The sequence below is a fragment of the Balaenoptera physalus genome (assembly GCF_965194825.1).
Source record: "Balaenoptera physalus genome assembly, chromosome: 8".
In the NCBI taxonomy this organism is placed as follows: Eukaryota; Metazoa; Chordata; class Mammalia; order Artiodactyla; family Balaenopteridae; genus Balaenoptera; species Balaenoptera physalus.
In genome coordinates this window covers 83803668-83821325 of record NC_138887.1, presented here as the reverse complement: position 1 = coordinate 83821325, position 17658 = coordinate 83803668, and the positions used below count along the sequence as shown (strand labels likewise).

General features: G+C 39.1%; 1 protein-coding gene across 5 annotated transcripts in view; it reads right to left on the bottom strand.

Annotated features, from left to right (window-relative positions):
- LOC309665724 (uncharacterized protein) overlaps nucleotides 1-17658 on the bottom strand; it is a 608811-nt gene that overhangs the window by 547051 nt on the left and 44102 nt on the right. For all 5 annotated transcript variants that reach the window (XR_014266649.1, XR_014266650.1, XM_082472434.1 and 2 more), the window contains one exon: nucleotides 429-575. The gene's annotated coding sequence lies outside the window, so the exon portion shown is untranslated. The remainder of the gene's footprint in view (nucleotides 1-428; nucleotides 576-17658) is intronic.

Below are 17658 nucleotides of genomic sequence, written 5' to 3'. Positions count from 1 at the left end.
AAAGAGCTGGTAACGAAACCTGCACTCAAAGTGTGAGTTTTACAAATTGCAAGTAAAACCACTGAGAATTTTCAGCCATCAGTCAAGCAATCCTGATTCGAGCAGGGAAAACACATCATGAAGAACCTTGTGGAACACAGAAGAGGATCATCGCATACACAAAGATTTCAAAGAAAGAAGGCCCAGAATAGATCCAGAAGAGAACATTCCCTTAGCATCCAATTCTTTAGTTGCCATTAATGCTGGAGCAATACTGTGCGTCATAGTGGAGTTTTCCACATGTACATATAAAATATAATGTTTAAGTTTATTAAGTAGTTTTATATTAATTAAATACAGGTCATCTATGTGGGTTCAGCTCCTCCCCTAGTTATACTTAATGTTGTTTTTATAGAACAACATAAGAATACCTAAGTAGATATTTGTACCTTGTGATCCAAGTGTCTGGAGCAGCTGCGATGCTGGATCAGGGGATGGACAGACCAGGCAAGAAGCTCTTCTTCCACAAAGGTGCCTGAAGGAGGCCTATTGCTTGTTGCGCTGCAAATTCAAGTGGGCAGTTCGTCTGAAGTGTCCTGTTAATTATTACAGAGGCATGTGAAGTCTTACCTTAAAGGAACGGGTTCAATCATTTCACACAGTCCACCTCCCTCCTTTCCAGACTCCTGTATATGTGCATCTCCAGTATACAGAGACAGCCAGCTTCTTGCCTTCTTTCTCTTGTTCTTCCCTAGGCTGCTCCTTATCCGCCTCTCCTCCTAGTGAACTAATACTATGTCTTCTTCCCAAGAGCTGCCTTTCTTTCTCTAGTCAACATGTCATGTGACCCCTTGCTTTCTGTTTCCCCTACCCATTACACAGTAGTTCTCTGTAACTTCCATTCTCTAACCTGTTTGCACATTATTTTCCTTTCTATATCGTTGCTCCCTTTATTTTTAACAAGCTCTGTGCCAGATTACTAGTGTCAGTTATTAACCTCAAGAAAAATGTGTTCAGGAGAATCCCCTGGCAGTCCAGTGGTTAGGACTCTGAGCTCTCACTGCCGAGGGCCCAGGTTTGATCCCTGGTCAGGGAACTGAAATCCCACAAGTTGAGTGCCGTGGCCAAAAAGAAAAAAGAAAAAAAAAAAACGTGTTCCCTCTCTTCATTCTATTTCTGACTTAAAAAGTTAGCATAGGGCTTCCCTGGTGGTGCAGTGGTTGAGAATCTGCCTGCCAATGCAGGGGACACGGGTTCGAGCCCTGGTCTGGGAAGATCCCACATGCCGCGGAGCAACTAGGCCCGTGAGCCACAACTACTGAGCCTGCGCATCTGGAGCGTGTGCTCCGCAACAAGAGAGGCCGCGATAGTGAGAGGCCCACGCACCGCGATGAAGAGTGACTCCCGCTTGCCACAACTAGAGAAAGCCCTCGCACAGAAACAAAGACCCAACACAGCCAAAAAATAAATAAATAATTAAAGGTTCTAATAATTAAAAAAAAAAAAAGTTAGCATAATCTTGATGATTTAACAATAGTGCTGACAACATACATGTGTTAATTAAATGGCAAACCTCAATTTTTGTCAGATGTAGGGTATAATAACCTTATTTTTATCTTTGCTTCTTTACAGCAAGTATTCTGAGCTGATACTAGGAAAGTCCATCCTCAACACACTGATCCCTCCAGCTGACTTAAGAAAGGATAGTGATGATGTAGCTTGCCAACAATACCCCTGGAAATTTGACTATTCTTGTCTGATGACAATAAGAATGACGAGACATTAGTCCCTAGGAAAGAGATTTTTCCTTTACTGAGGCTGGTCGGGGCTGTCAACTACCATATCAGAGCACAGTATTAAAGTTTCATGACCTTCAGTGGTCAAGGAAAAGTTTATCCGAAAAGGAGTAACAGAGGCACAATTCCAGGTTAGTATCTAGGAAGTAAACATGTTTACTCTGTAAACAGGATACAACTCAAGAGGAAAATTCCAGTACCTTATTATAAAACCCATGGACATACGTTTTTATTATAGGCAAAATTATATATGGAGAACTCCCAGGCTCTCCATATTTTACCTGCCTCAATAGCCACAAGACATAGGAAATGCTGTGATTGCCCTTAGTGAAGATATCTATCTGACCAGGAAAGACAGCACAAACAAAACCACAGGGTGGGCAGCAAGCCCAACAAGCCAAGGGACCCACCCCAGTAAAAAGCAATGATCTGACCTGATCAGCAGGCAGAACACAACCATAGTCAATCTCTGTTCTAATTTTTATCACCATGGATTGGTTTCACCTGTTCTTGAATTTCTTATTAATGGAATTATCAATATGTATTCTTGTGACTGGGTAGCAACATAAAATTTTTGAGCTGTGTGCATCAGTAATATTCTTTTTTGTTGCTGAGTAGTATTCCACCGTATGGATGTCGTATAATGTATCTATTCAAGAAGCAAGTTGCTGGATATGGCTAATGTACAGAATTTATGTGGGGATGGTTGAGAAATGGAGAGTACACCTCAAAATAAACCTGAAAAGAAAGACAGGACCAAAATCACAACACGTGGCTTACTGAGGAGTTTGGACTTTACCTTAAGGGCAATAGGACTTGGACTTTACCTTAAGGAGTTTTAAGGGGTAGGGATAATCAGACACCAAAATCCAGATTATCACTAATGGGAAATCTCAATCTCTAATCAATAATTACTTAGAATTCACCTCAAGGTCTGAGTCTTATAACTGTCAACCAGAGTACATGCACTCCCTCTAATATCCTTCATTTTCATATTCAGCTAAGATATTTTGGGCATCTACTATGTCAGGCTCTCTGTTAGGAAATGTCACGTACATGACAGTTCTTAAGATTCCTGCCATCCTCATTGCCCCATGAGGGTATTCTTACATCTGCATGATCCACCTCTGCCACACAGCTTGGCCACTTGAGTCTGCTCTGCATTTTCCAGTTGCCTTGTGATAATGGGAGGATTTGACCCTGCTCATTCTTTTTGGAGGAAAACATAAATTGGTGATTGGAATTACAGCTAAAAGCAGGTCTCCCCACAGTACAGACACATTGTTTCAGCAGCTCAGAGGTATTAGTGTTAAAGCATTTCACGCTCAATCTTGTATGAGCTGGTGCCAGTTGGACAACCAGTTGGCAACTGTCGGTTGGACGGCCAGTTGTGGCAGTTTTCTGGAATATCTGATGGAAAGATTTTTCTGAGTCTTTTGATGGGACTAGAGCCAAGAATACATTCATACAACACACCCTGGACCCTATTTGTTACAGGTAGCTCCAACATAAAAAATAGAAAAAGAACAAGGGACATCAATTTCTAAAAGTTTTGAAAAGATCCAAAATCATTTGCTTGTTTTATCCTCCTCCATTTAAAACTGATTTTCTTGAGTACAACTATTTAAGAAAATAAAATTTTAGTAAATATAACTGTTTTAATACAGGGAAAAAAAACTGCTCACTTATAGAGCACTACATGCTTCATAAAATGCTTTGTGAGTCGAGTTTTATGTCAGGGAATTTGGAAGGCAGGTTGGCAAGTGATGCCAGACATTGTAGAGAGAAAAGAAAGAGAAATAGTAATGCCTGAGGAAAACAACGGAAAGGACATCTCTGTCCCCTGGCCCGAGATGAGAAAGGTGAGTTATTTGCCAGCAGTGGGCCTCCTGGAATTCAGGAAACAAAGAATACAATGAAGGTGGGCTAAGCTCAGGGATCCCAGAGGAAACTAAATGCAGATTTCTTGGCAAGAAGGAGAAGCTGAGACTACAAATGCTGACAGACTGGAAGTGACCCCCATGGCAAAGGCTTCTGATGGGCAACTGAGGACAGAAAGACTCACCAGCCAAGCCTTCAATGGTCATGAGGCAGATGAACATTTGGAAGACTGACTGTTTTGCTGGATTCTCAGTTGTTTCTTCTTAGTCTTCAGATAAAATATGTGCATGTGTGATATGTGTGGAGCAGTATAATTTCAGGATATAATTTGTAGTTTGCCTTACATTCCCTTTCTCTTCCTTTGCTTTTAAAGGCTCCATGTTTGTTTGCTTCAGGAGAAGTTCATGGCAGGGCAATCTGTTCTTTCTTTTCATAAGCTTAGCACTGTGGGAGGAATGAGGTTTGAAAAGAAAAAGATGGCCCCAGGCTGAATTATGAGCCTTTGGACTGGGAGTGGTACTATAATCCATGGTCACACAAAACTTCAAGGAAACTGGATCCTATGTGGGTCTTCTGGATTGACCAGAGCCCCATGATCCAAGAATGGCATGGGGAAGGCAGAGCCACCTAATTGAAAGAGTAAGGCATGCTGGCAGAAGAGGTACTTCTCTGGTTCCACTTTCTTTCATTCTCCAAGCAGTCCAAATCTTCAGGCCAATAGTAAGGGACAGAAAGAGTATCCATACAACAGACTACCACTGTCCCCAGCCAAGTTGACAGGTGAGGAAGTACAACTGGGTTTTCAGTGCAGGTGGATGGGAAGTTCAGGCAGGCCCACGTGAATTCTCAGTTGCTTGGTTGATTATCACTGAACATCACCCATGTTCTTTGCCCAACAGCTTTTAGACTTCAAAGATAAATTTAGTCCTTTTACAGTTAAAAAAGTATTTCCCTCATCATTTTATATATTATTTGCAGCATGAAACTATCAGACCTGACCTTCCCCCCAAAATGAAATTGTAAAACAATATAAACCTCTAGCTTCGTTCACTGATCCAACAGTGATCAACCTCTAGTTTTGGATCCAACCTCTAGTTTTGTTCACTGATCCAACTCTACTCTTCAACAGTCTCTAACAATCTCCTTTAACCTGGAAGAAGTTTCTCTCACCTCAAATCCCAATGGACTTCAGCTTTGAAAACAGAACCCATAAAGTCCTCCCACAAACTTCTCTAGACAAAGGAGCAGGAGCTCTTACTATTTTCTTGAATGGAGAAGAAAAAGGAGGTTGTTTTTTTTTTTTTCATTATAAAATTATTGTAAGATAAAGGCTCAACCTCAGGGCAACTGGGAGCAGGATAGGTACAGTTTCATCACTCCTTAAATGTTAATTCTTTTGGGTCTGACAACTGTATTCGAGGCTTCTCTCCTTTTTTGGGCTGAAAGTATGTAGAGCCACCTATGTTCTAGCTAACATTTAAAAAAATTTACTCTCTTAATAATGGGTGTTTCAGTTATACCCATGGTAGAAAGATGATGAGTGACCACTAAGGTCTATCTGAAACTTTGGTAGTGTATATGAAGCTTGGGGAGGGGACACTCAAAGATGGCTACAGTCACATTTCCCTCCAGCCCAGCAGGAAAAGATTTGAAACAGTATAATTCCGTTTCCCTCAGAGGAGAGGCAGCAGTTACACACATAATCTCCTCAAGAGCCAAACTTTGTAAGTGGGAAACCTGGCTCTATCAGGATTATATGACTTTGGATAAGGTTCCTGACCCCTCTGTGCCTCAGATTCCTCACCAGCAGAGTGAGAATACTAACAGTACATGTTTCAAGTGTTGTTGGGATGATTAAGTTAAAATGTATAGACATCCATACGACAGACAGCAAGAAAGGGAAAACTGAGAGGAAAGGACACTCCTTCCCAGAAGTTTCACACACCACTTGTGTTTATGTTCCATTCACCAGAATGTAGTCACAGGGACACATTCTGTAGTCAAGGAGATATGATCTTTATTCTGAGAATCCATGAACTAAAACGTGCAGGGTTGCATCTCTGAGAGAAAAGGAGAATAAATATTGGAGAAATATTTGGAAATAGCACTTTCTACCAGAGGCATCTATTGAAAGACTGAATTTGTGGATGGAGATTCACACCTGCTACATAAGGTTATTTTGTCTCTTTCAACAGCCTATACTGAGGTCTTGCAAGATGTGTGAGGTGAAGAATGTTGTTCTTCTCCAGGATGTAAGTAGTTCCATATGGTTGGGAGAAGATAAGCTAAGGAAGAAGATATTCCTAAATTTAGAAATCTTGCCTCCTACAAAAGAGTCTGAGCAAAGTAAGAGTTACCCAAGAATAATTGCATTTGATTAGCTAGCTTATGAATTGGACAGGGCAAGCATTATAATCCTGAGTTTATACATGAAGAAAATTGAAGCTGATTGAGGTTTCTGTGTTCACACAACTGTTCAATGACAAAACCTGGTCTCTTATCCATGACTCCTGACCACAAAAACAAGCAATCTTTTCATTAAACCAAGTTTAGTTTTATTACATAACTAAATATTGAATCACTATTCACAGCACTTTTCACAAGAAGAAATGGCTCTGAGCAAAGTAGTGTTCTTGATAAAGTTTTATTTTAGGAGCTGGGCATCTGAATTCTGTTTTCAACCCTACTATTACTTAGTTTGTGACTTGGACAAGTAAGTAATATTCGTGTGCTTGACTTACCAGATTGAAAAATGTGAAAACTTTGTAACTTTACTCTTAGTTCTATGTTATGTGTCAGCAACTACAGTATAAGCTATTCCCAGGCAAGAATCTAGCCTCCATGTAACAGACAGAGAACCACCTGTCACTGAGCATACGAAAATAACTCTATAATATGTGACCTGTTGGACTAGGTGACCTCTAAGGTTTTATGGAAAAATGTTGGGATACCCCTGAGGCATCCAGAAGCACTCAGTAACTGACTGGTAAATAAGGAAAAGCACCTCTGATTTACACTGCTTGGTGAATAAATCATTTGATACTTGTGGCAAGTGAACCAAAAGGATATTGAGATAGTCTAAGAAGCAAGGTGAATCAGAAAAGAGTCTGGAAAAAAATTACTTTTTAATGAATTTAACCACTGGTAATTAGGATTGGCAGTATAAATTAGCATAAACACACTGTCCAAATGGTAATGCAACTAGAACATTGTTATAAATTCTTAACGCACTCTTTAAGAATAGAAAATGACAACTCATCAAAGAACAATTCATCAGGGTTTACCCAGCACTGACCTGAGCGCTTCATTGCTCTGATCCGTGGAGCCCATTTCAATATACTAGGCAAAATGCTTCGAGTGGAGAAAAGAGAATTTTCATATAGTAATAGTCTGGATTAGTAGGTTTCAAAACTTCTTGGTGGAAGAAAATTGTCCCATTTTTCAAAGGGATTAGTAGGCAGAAATCCCATATAAGAACAGTAAAAATAGCAATAACTAATACTGAATATTACTATGTGGCAGGTGCTGATATAAATATATGTGTCAATTTATTTAAACCTCACAGCAGCACCCAGATATTGGTAATATTATCCCCAGTTTGCACCAGATGAAAAAAGTTTGTAATAGGGAGGTTAAGTAAATTGTGAAGATCTCCCGAGTTGTAATGGAAGAAGCCAGGTTTCTATGAACAAGTCTGCCCCTGAGCCCAGTTACACTCTTTGCTTTTATATGTAAAAAAAACAGATGTATCAGAGCTGTTCTGGTTAGAAGTGAATGGGTATGATGGACCACTCCCCAAGGGCTGCCTACTGGTCTAAATGAAACCTACCTTCAGAACATCTCATATATGGATATCTGGAAAAGTACCTGTGATGCTGTCTTTGGATTTACAAGACAGAAGTCTCTCCCTTTATAACTTAATATTTTTAAATATATTTGAACCCTTTGTATTTGATTTTTCAGAGTCAGATCTAAGATACAGTCATGTCTGAATGAGACAACAATCAATTTTTTGAAGTCTCCAATCTAGAGCAGAGGTACAGAAGTAGACAGTAGATTCCCCATAATGACAATAAATGTTCAGGGCAACTACATGTAACTACAATAGGTGTCATATGATTGTAATGACCTCATAGAACTCTAGCCTTTATATATCCAAGAGGTGACCAACAACCATGGTGGTTAGAGAAATGTGTTAAAGAAGCAAAAGCTATAGTTTTCATTTCTACGTGGTAGGTAACTCAACTTTAGTCTGTTTCTAGGCCAGTACTTGCCTCTTTAATCAGAGTGAACTTCCTTGCAAGTGTAAGGTCCTTTTCTCTTTCTGAGGTCCTTTCTCTGTCACACAAAGTAGAATGTATCCCCCAATCACCGTTTTGCGATAAATGCAAGTGACCAAGATAGACAAGATGAGAGTGTGACCAACAAACCATCACCAAAATTCAACTACCCTGGAAGACACACACCCAAGCATATCACCCTGACTATACATCAGGGTATGTATATCATTGTATGATATTTTTTATTCAAAAGACAGCATAATTTTGTATCTACAGGAACACAGACCTCATAGAATAGTAAAGAAACTTCCATGTGCTTTTAAAATTCCTTTTTATAATTCAACTCAGTAAATGTTAATCTAGCCCCCTCTCTGTTCTTAGCACCAGTGACACTAAGCTGACAGTGACACGGTATCACCCTGTCAGTATAATCTTAATCATCTTTGCTCATTTGTAAACCTTTATCTGTCAACCATTCGTCTCTTATTATGGGTGAAAATTTTCATCCTTAAATACTTCTCCCTCAGCAGTGAACAACTCCAGTGCCTCTCCTGACCTGGCAACAGTAGGGAGGAAGTACTACTCATTTCAGCATCACAGACGCAGCCTCAGAGGGCAACGAGTTTCCAGGATAGGCTTAGGCAGGGTTTACCCAGTGGAAGTTTAATCAACTTCACTAGTGGTTGTGAAGAATTATTGAGACATATCCACACATGATAATCCTCATCTTGCTTTGGTCCGTGTATTATAGAGGTTTTACCAGCAGGATGAATTGGCTGTTCCAGAAAAAAATAAAATAAAAAAATCCTCTACTCTGACAACGGTGTATAAATGGGACAGATCTGATAGGTCAATGGTAGGAAGGAAGATCTTTTCCATATTTAAATCTGAAATTTTCTAGTTTCTACTAGAGAAATGGGCAGAAAGATGGAATATATGCACTGGATAGAAAATGAGATTTCTAGTTCTAGGCATCAGTCCTTTACAAGAAGTTCCAATTATTAATAATCTTTTCAAAAAACATAAACAAAGAACATACATCAATTCATAATAGCACCAAATTTGGCTTGAGATTTTGAAAGCCTATTATTTAGATATGCAACTGGATAACTACTTTTCCTGCTGTGATCAGAGATTATAAAATATGCAAGTGTGAGATTGCTAAGCTTCGCTAATTACCTTGTCTTACATTCAATCTTACTTTGTTTTTGTTTTTTGGGGGGTTTTTTTTTGTTGTTTGTTCTTTTACACAGATGCACGTACAGCCCTTTGGTGAAGTATGACTAGCACAATATCAAGAGTTCATACTGGAAAGTATAATTGATAACAATAATTTAGTAGCACTTTTACAAAAAAATTGATAAAACTGCTGTACAACTCTAGAATGCACAGAAGTTATGCAATTTAGTAGTCATTTACAAAGGAACATAAAAAATAAAGTACCCATTTTTCCCAAGAGAAATGGAAATGCAATTTCCCAAGCAAAATCTATTCATGTTGGGATTTTTATTAGCTTTCTGTAATGGAAAGGCTATTAAATATATATTGTTTTGTGCTTCTGAATAGTTTTCACATCTTCTTAAGTGAAGACAAGATCAGTATTGCATTATGAAAAGTACCATTCACGCATTGTAAGCACCAGTTCACAATGCAACAGGCTGGAAAAGGCAAAATAAATTCCAAAATCTAAACAGGGCAAATGTGTTAAAATGAATGATAGCTTTATTACTTACTCCATAGATACCACGTAAAAGAACAAAAATCTGAGATTTGAAGCTAGCTTTTACTGAAAAGATCTTTAAAGCCATTTGTGTGAAAATGCAATGACACCTAGTGGCAGATTCAGCTCATCACTACTCTATACTCACCAAGAGAACTTTGGGCCCACTACCATTTTAAGACATTCTCAAAATAGGAAAATAAATCTGGCATTCGGGGTCAACATGAAAGATGGAAAGATAGTTTACTGCCACTGAAAGGATGAGCTTTCATTTAATAGTCAAGGTTGACAAAATGAGAATAAGACAGCATTTTGAGAGAGGGAGGGCACTGCTCTCCGTCCTTCATATTCCTGTGTTGATACTCCACATGGACCTGAACAGAAATGTTTTAGAGTCAATTCCATCATTTCAAAGAGGACAATTTAATGAATCAAATCTTGTTTAGTGTCTATTCTGGTAACATACAAAAATGTCTGCTTATACAAAATGATGGGCAAAAGTTTGGTCTTGATCCAGCCCTACCCTAGTGAACCAAGGTGCTTCAGCTCCAAGTTCCCTATAAATTGTTCCTCTCTTTTCTAAAGAGCTAATCCAGATCAGAGTCTCTGAAAACATTTATTGAGAACTTACAGTCAGGTTAAGGATCCTTTCTTCATAGGTGCCTTTTAGACACCATGGCTTAAATGGACAATTTCTCTCCTCAAAAGTATATAATACATGAAATATTTAGGCCAACTTAAACTCCCAAGGACTTCTCCACAGGTTGTGTCACAAACTAAAAAGTTCTGGGCTACTCGTGGAAGAATGGTTGAGAAAGCGATTTCATTAAAAGCAACATTCCCATTGAGCTGTACTTCGTTCTTAATTTCAGTCAACAAAGATACATTAAATACCTGCTAAGCCCCAGGCACTGTATTAGACCTAGGTGAGCAAAGTCAAATAAGTCAGAACTTTTGACCTTGGGACTTCTCCAGTCTGGTGGATCGTGAGATCAGGGAGCACATCAATGCTAGGGCAAAGGTAACCACTGGGTTCTTTTTATGAGAGTGGCCTGTGAGAAGGGGAGATGTTACCTAACCCAGATTGGGCAGGAAGGGGGGCAGGAAGTAATAATAATGAGAAAAGTCTTCCCTGACCAGATAGCATTGGTGCCGACTTTTTTTTTTTTTTTAATTTCTATTGGAGTATAGTTGATTTACAATGTTGTGTTGGTTTCAGGTGTACAGCAAAGTGAATCAGTTATACATATACATATATCCATTCTTTTTTAGATCCTATTCCTATATAGGTCATTACAGAGTACTGAGCAGAGTTCCCTGTGCTATACAGTAGGTCCTTATTAGTTATCTACTTTAGTAGTGTGTATATGTCAATCCCAATCTCCCAATTTATCCCTGCCCCTCTTATCCCCTGGTAACTAAGTTTTTTAATAGGGCAGAAATAGATGAAGAAATGCAGGGTGGTGGAGACAGGGCAGAACTTAGGTGGAAGGAATGGAAGGTAGAAAATAAGCGGGGGAGATCATGGCACATTACCTAAAAAGCAAATCATTCAACATAAATTTTACACTAAAGGTAATCAGTTACCTTTGAAGGATTTTAAGAAAGAAAGTGATAATATTTAATTGGAATTTTAGAAATATCACTCCCCGTAGAGAATGACTCAGGGGCTCTATGAGACCTGCTAAAGTCGTGGAAGACTGTGTGGGAAGCAAAGTTCACTGGATTCTGTGGGGAAACTCAATTCCACCTAATTTAATCAAAGTTGGCTAATCAGACTCAGGATCTATACAGCTTGGACGGAGAATCTCACAAATTAGCAGATTAGCCATTTTTAGCAATCAAGCAACTCAGTCATTTTGCAAATGTTGAAAACTATTAAGCTTACTTCCTCCTACCTAACAACAAGAAAATTTAAGAAGGAAAACAAGAAAATAATAAAACTGACAGTGGCAAGAGTTCTTCTGAAAGTTTTCCTGATGCTTCACCGCTCCCAAACAGGTTGGCCATCAGTCCTATTAGAACTAGCTTCTCTAAGAAGTACAAGAAGAGCAGTAAAATGCAGATTGAGAGAGGAAGTGCACAGCTTGGGGAGCGTTTTTAAGACTAACATGCAGTCTAATCTCTCCATGGGTGGGCTGGTGGGTTTTGTCGCTTTAGGAAAATGGCAGAACAAGCTCTTGGAACCCTTACTCTCTTCCAGATTCCATTCAGAGTTGGGATGCCCTAACCTTCCCTTGAAGCACAGTCCAAACAGCCTCACAGAGCAAAATCAAAGCAATGAGTACAGAGCTGATTCAACGACTGAAAGGTTTTCAGAAGGAGAATTTTGATTTCATTCCTTATATGTTTTGTATACAAAGGAGGAAAGGAGGGAAGGAGGGACCACTACATAATATGTAGGCAAGGAAATAGCTACCAGGATGACTGATAACTGAGGCTGCTACAGTTTTCAAGACAAGAAATGATGTGGGTCTAAACAAAGGCAGTGGGAATAGAGTAGGAAAATGTGACCAGTTTAGAAATACTAAGGAAACTGAATGAGACTTGCCGACCAGTTGGACGCGGAATACAGGGGAATGGAAAAATCTGGGATAATCCCCACATTTCTGGCTTAGAAGGCTAAGTCGCGATGCCATCCACCAAGCTTGAAAATGTAGGAGGAGCAAAGATAGGTGGAGGGAGTGAAAAAGAGAGGGAATTAAATTTTATTCAAGTAAGGCTACATTTTCTGTGGAACATCAGTGAACTGCCCATCAGGCTATCGTTTGTTTGTTTGTTTTCTGCTACTGAGTTGTCTTTATATATTTTTTTATTAATCTCTTATCAGATACATGATTTGCAAATATTTTCTCTCATTCTATAGGTTGCTTTTTAATTTTGTTGATGGTTTCCCTTACTGTGCAAAAGTTTTTGGTTTGATATAGTCCCATTTGTTTATTTTTGCTTTTGTTGCCTTTGCTTTTCTTGTCAAAAAAAGATTTTTTTAATAGTAAACAAACTACCCCAGTTACGCCCCTACGTTATTCCCTCTTTCCAAATTTATTTTCTTTACTTCATACTTACCTCTTAACGGGGACTTCACTTTTCAGGATGGCATCTCCTTAGCACTCGACTATACACATTCACTCATGCATGCACATAGCTCCTCTCTGGAATGCCATTCAAAGGAGCTCTTTTGTTCTACTGTGGCCTGGGGTTTGCATAAAACAATCTCTAAGAAACAGAATCAGGCACAATCAGCGTTCCTTCCATTTATGGTCCAAGGAGCGCATCCAAACCCTTAACACACTTGGATTGCCATGAAACAGATGGCAAAAAAAAAAAAAACAGAAGGCCTTAAAACCATACTAATTTATTTAATGTTCTTGGCAATGAGGAGTCATTTGTTGTTTTAAGAAGAAAATAGACATGATAAGAAAAAGATATCAGAGAAAATTTGCGAGAAGTGTGGAGAGGTACTGAGATGGCTGAAGACAAGATATTATTAGGAGGCTATCTAACTAAACTAGTTGAGAAATGAGGAAAGTCAAATGAGGGGAATGGCAGAGTAAATGGAGGAAGAAGAAAGAAATCTCAAAGTTAGTTCTGACATACTATAAGCTAGACTTATTGATTGGCTCCTGGGGCTGTGAGAAATAGGAGTCAAAGATGGCAAAGTTTCCAGGAGGATGACTTCAAAGTAATTCTATTAAGAGGGTGAAAGTGCAGAAGAGGGGAGAAAGTTTACCAGAGAATAGCAGTTAGTTATGTGACCTTTGAGAGGCATTAGGGCCAACTAGATGAAGGCAATAATTGGCAGCTCAGACGAGGTCTGGGCTGGAGATATAGGTTTGTGGAAATCAGCATAGTTGAGGCCATGGCAATAAATAAGAGGATGAGAAAAGTAAAAAACCAAGAACTTATCCTGTTCTTTTGAAAAAACAATATTTACAAGCTCCTGAAAGGAAAAGAAACCTAAAAGGAGACTGATAAAAAAAAAATAGTAAAAAAAAAAAAAAAAAAATCAAGGGGAAAATGTAGTGATTCAGAAGCCAAAGGATGCTTTGTCATGGTAAATGCCACAGAAGTCCTAGAGGATAACAGCTGAAAAGAAGCCATTAGATAGGGCAGGTAGGAGGTTGTCAGTAACCTTTGAGAAGCTAGCTTCTGTAGAGTGATGGATGGGAATAAGAATCCCCTGCAAGTTGAGGAAGACCTAAGAAGTGAGTATTGAGTTTTCTTTCAAATTTGAGGACAAAGAATAGGGACAATATTGAGCAACAGAAGGACTCAAGATCCAGGAAAGCTGTAATAATTCTCAGTATGTGGACATTTTTATACAGGACAAGCTGGTTAAGGCCAGTGAAGAGGAAAATTCTGAAGATACGAGAGAGCCGGGAAATAACACTAGCTCCTAGGAAGAGTTGATGTGGGTCGACTCTGTTACCCTTACTCTGTTAAGGGTAACAGAACTCTCATTTTATATCCTGATTTTCCGCTTAGTCTCTTGCCAGTCTCCCAATATTTTCAGAGGAACAAGCTCAGCTTGCTGATGTTAGGAGCCCAGGGTAAATACTTTTAAAAAAACAATAGTTGGCCTTTTTCAGGCAGTCATTTTTTAATAATCTCTTCAGACACACAACCCACTATTTTTGCAATGCCCAGCAATCTAGGTCCCCAAAGCAAGGTGTTTAGTGGCAGATACTTGCTGTTTCAGAGCAGGGCACCTCTCCAGTGCCCTCCCTCCTCTATTTCTCACCAGGCCTTTTATTTACAGCTCTCTCTGTCTCTCTCTCAAATGCTTTAGGAATAAAGCACTCTCTCATTAAGTCTCTCTTCACTTACTGCAGGATTTATCCCACCTACTACTAATAAACTGGTGTGATTTATGACAAGTGGTTTACTTTCACCCATTACAGCCATCTAAGGCTAACTCTGAAAACTCTCCAAACACTGATTCAAATGTTACTGAAGCTGAGCCCCTCTCTGTTCCCAATTATTTCACAGAATACCTTAGAGAGAAGAAAGTTCTGAAGGCAGCTGAAGGTTCCCCTTCACACAGAGCACAAAGCTTCCCTCTAAGAGACACTTACATCACCCCACTCTTGGAATAGGCTTCAACTCTTTTGTTTTTCTTTTAATATATACATATCTCAAATTCATGTTCAACCTTCTGTGCATCTGTTTACAAGCAAGTCATGATATCTACTCTAGAATATGTTTTCTAAATGCCTTAAGCAGATTAGTTCTCACATCAACGAGATTTTAGGTGTAGCCACCGCCTCAAGGTAGGTGGATGGCCTGGTTGACTTGTAAATTCTTTTTCCATCTTGCATAACTAACTGTACTCTTGAGAGACCCTGAGATGAGCTTCTAGGTGTTTAGTTCAGGTCTCTGTATTTCATCTTTAGTCACTTCCATCACCCAAACTGGGGCCATATTTTCAATGCTAGTGAAGTGGGGGAAACTGCTGGAAGAGCAAGTTTGGGGAGGAAGGGCCAAGTGAGGTTCAGGATGGAGTCAGATAATCTTACTCTGAAACTTACGGTAAAATTTAGGGTTAGAGGTAACACTTCCTATGCTGCAAGTGAACCCCTTTCTTATTTCAGCAGGGATCCCTGATGCTTGCCAGATGGGGGAAATGGCTCAGATAACAATATATCTATTTTCTCCAAATTGGCACTCAGCAGTCCTAATGTCAGGACCTGTCATAAATGACAAAGATTAGTACTGGTTTTTTAAGGATTAACATCAAAAAATAGCTCCAAGCCTTAAACATTCTCACTTGCAACCAGAAACATAGAGGAGATGGAAACAAATGGTGATGAGATTTTAGGTGATAAGTTCTCATCCATGATATGAGAATAAATGGGTTCCATTTAATCAAGTGAACAGTTGTTTCTTAGCTCATTTTTCCTTTTATTCAGCTTTCAAGCTAATACAAATGATTACGGAGGAAGCTAGGAACAGGGCAAAAAAATTAACAGTAAATCTGAGCCATGTAAACACAGGGAGGTAAGATTCGGTGTGATCAACAAAAGAGAAGAAGTGGAATTCCCATAAAAAGTTACCATTATAAAAAATACTTTAGGAAAAAAAATGGTTCTCCTTGTTTATGAAAATAGAAAATAAGTAAAACTATTTTTCCCAGAACAACACAGACACCACTTCGGCTTTCCTTTGATAAGCCATTGATGAAAGGAAATAATTAGTGAGGGCATCTTACAACCATTCACCCACAAAATCTCCTTAGCAGAGAGATTTTCTAGTACTGTAGTTTATAAATGGATCTGGGCTTCCATATTCTGTATGAAAGCTCATGTTAATGAATCCCTGTGCTCTGTAATAAGGTCCTTGACTCTCCAGGAATCGCAGCCCCCCACATCAAATGCCATGGGGGGTTGACTGCCTAATTTTAGATGATGTCTTACTCCATTAGTGCCTAGCATTAGGGAGACAGCATGATGTGGTATAAGAAATTTAGGTTTGGAAATCCACAAACAAGGGTTCTATCTCTGCATCTAAATACAAAGTGATTTCCATAAGTTATAACCTCTTTGAAGATCAGTTTCCTCATCTGTTAAAAAAAAGGGGAGGGGGATTATGTCTCCTTCAAACTTTTTTTTTTTTTAATTTATTTGTTTTATTTATTTATTTTTGGCTGCGTCGGGTCTTCGTTGCTGCGCACGGGGTTCGGGGTTTCTCTAGTTGTGGCGAGTGGCGGCTACTATTCATTGCGGTGTGTGGGCTTCTGCTCTAGGCGCCCGGGCTCTAGAGTGCAGGCTCAGTAGTTGTGGCACACGGGCTTCGTTGCTCCGCGGCACGTGGTATTTTCCCAGTCCAGGGCTCAAACCCGTGTCCCCTGCATTGGCAGGCGGATTCTTAACCACTGCACCACCAGGGAAGCCCCTCCTTCAAACTCTTAAAAACTTGATTTTCTTCTTACAAAAGAAGTTGGGGTGATCATAATTATCACAACAAGCTAACACTACTTTTTCAATGAGAGTGCTTCATTTAAAAAAGCCAAGAGACAGAATTACATTAACTCCTTATATTATTTTCTAAATTATCTTTAATTACAATCGTAGTCATGGTGATTAACATAAGGAGTAGATCATGTAATTTCTATTTTATATTTAGACCAGATCAAAAGGACTTTGCTCTTTCTGAAGTCCTAATTTCCATTTGAGTTATAAACACCTTTGTTAGCAGCTGTTCTACTATAATATCTTTCTTGGAGCACATAGGTGTGATAGTATTAAGACCCACAAAATGCACAGAGAGATAAATATCCTCTTAGCCTATTCCAGTCATACAGTATTTCTTCCTGTGGTGAACATTTTCTGAAGAGTCATTAAAATGCTATTTCCCTGCATAACTAATAGCAGCATGGGGTTAAATCAAGTGAATAAATGACTACATGGAGATCATTTTCTTAGAGAAATTGTTTTCTCATATTTGTCTCAAGCTTGTGAATTGTCTGGTATTTGTCTGACCCATCATCATTTTTAAAAATTATGAAGTAAACAGCACATGTGCACACTTGCATTCATTTACATATCACACAAAAGAAAAATAGGCATCATGTCTTAACAGAAAAGCCTGAATTACAGCCCAAATCTAGAGTTCTAGAAAGTGAAGTAGATAAACAGCTTCAAACAGTTATGATTCCCCTGTTTTATTGGGCACAGACCTTACCGTGACATTGACATTCACTCATTCATTCATTCATCCAAGCACATGTTAAAGCACCTGGGTCCCTGGCTAAATGCTAAGAAAATATAAAGGTAGTCTGTATGATCAAAAACTTCTCAATTTATGACAAAAGTGGATATGTATTCAATACAGTGTGTTAAGTTTTATAATAAAGGTATGTTCTGGAGACTAGGTACTGCAGAAGGGAGCACCTCTGCTGAATGGTTTTCAATTGTCCTTGCAGATCTCCTTTCCACCCTTCCTCTGTGATGCTGCCAGGAGGCAGACCTTATGGCTCTTTCAACAGCCTTACCTTCTGGCTTCA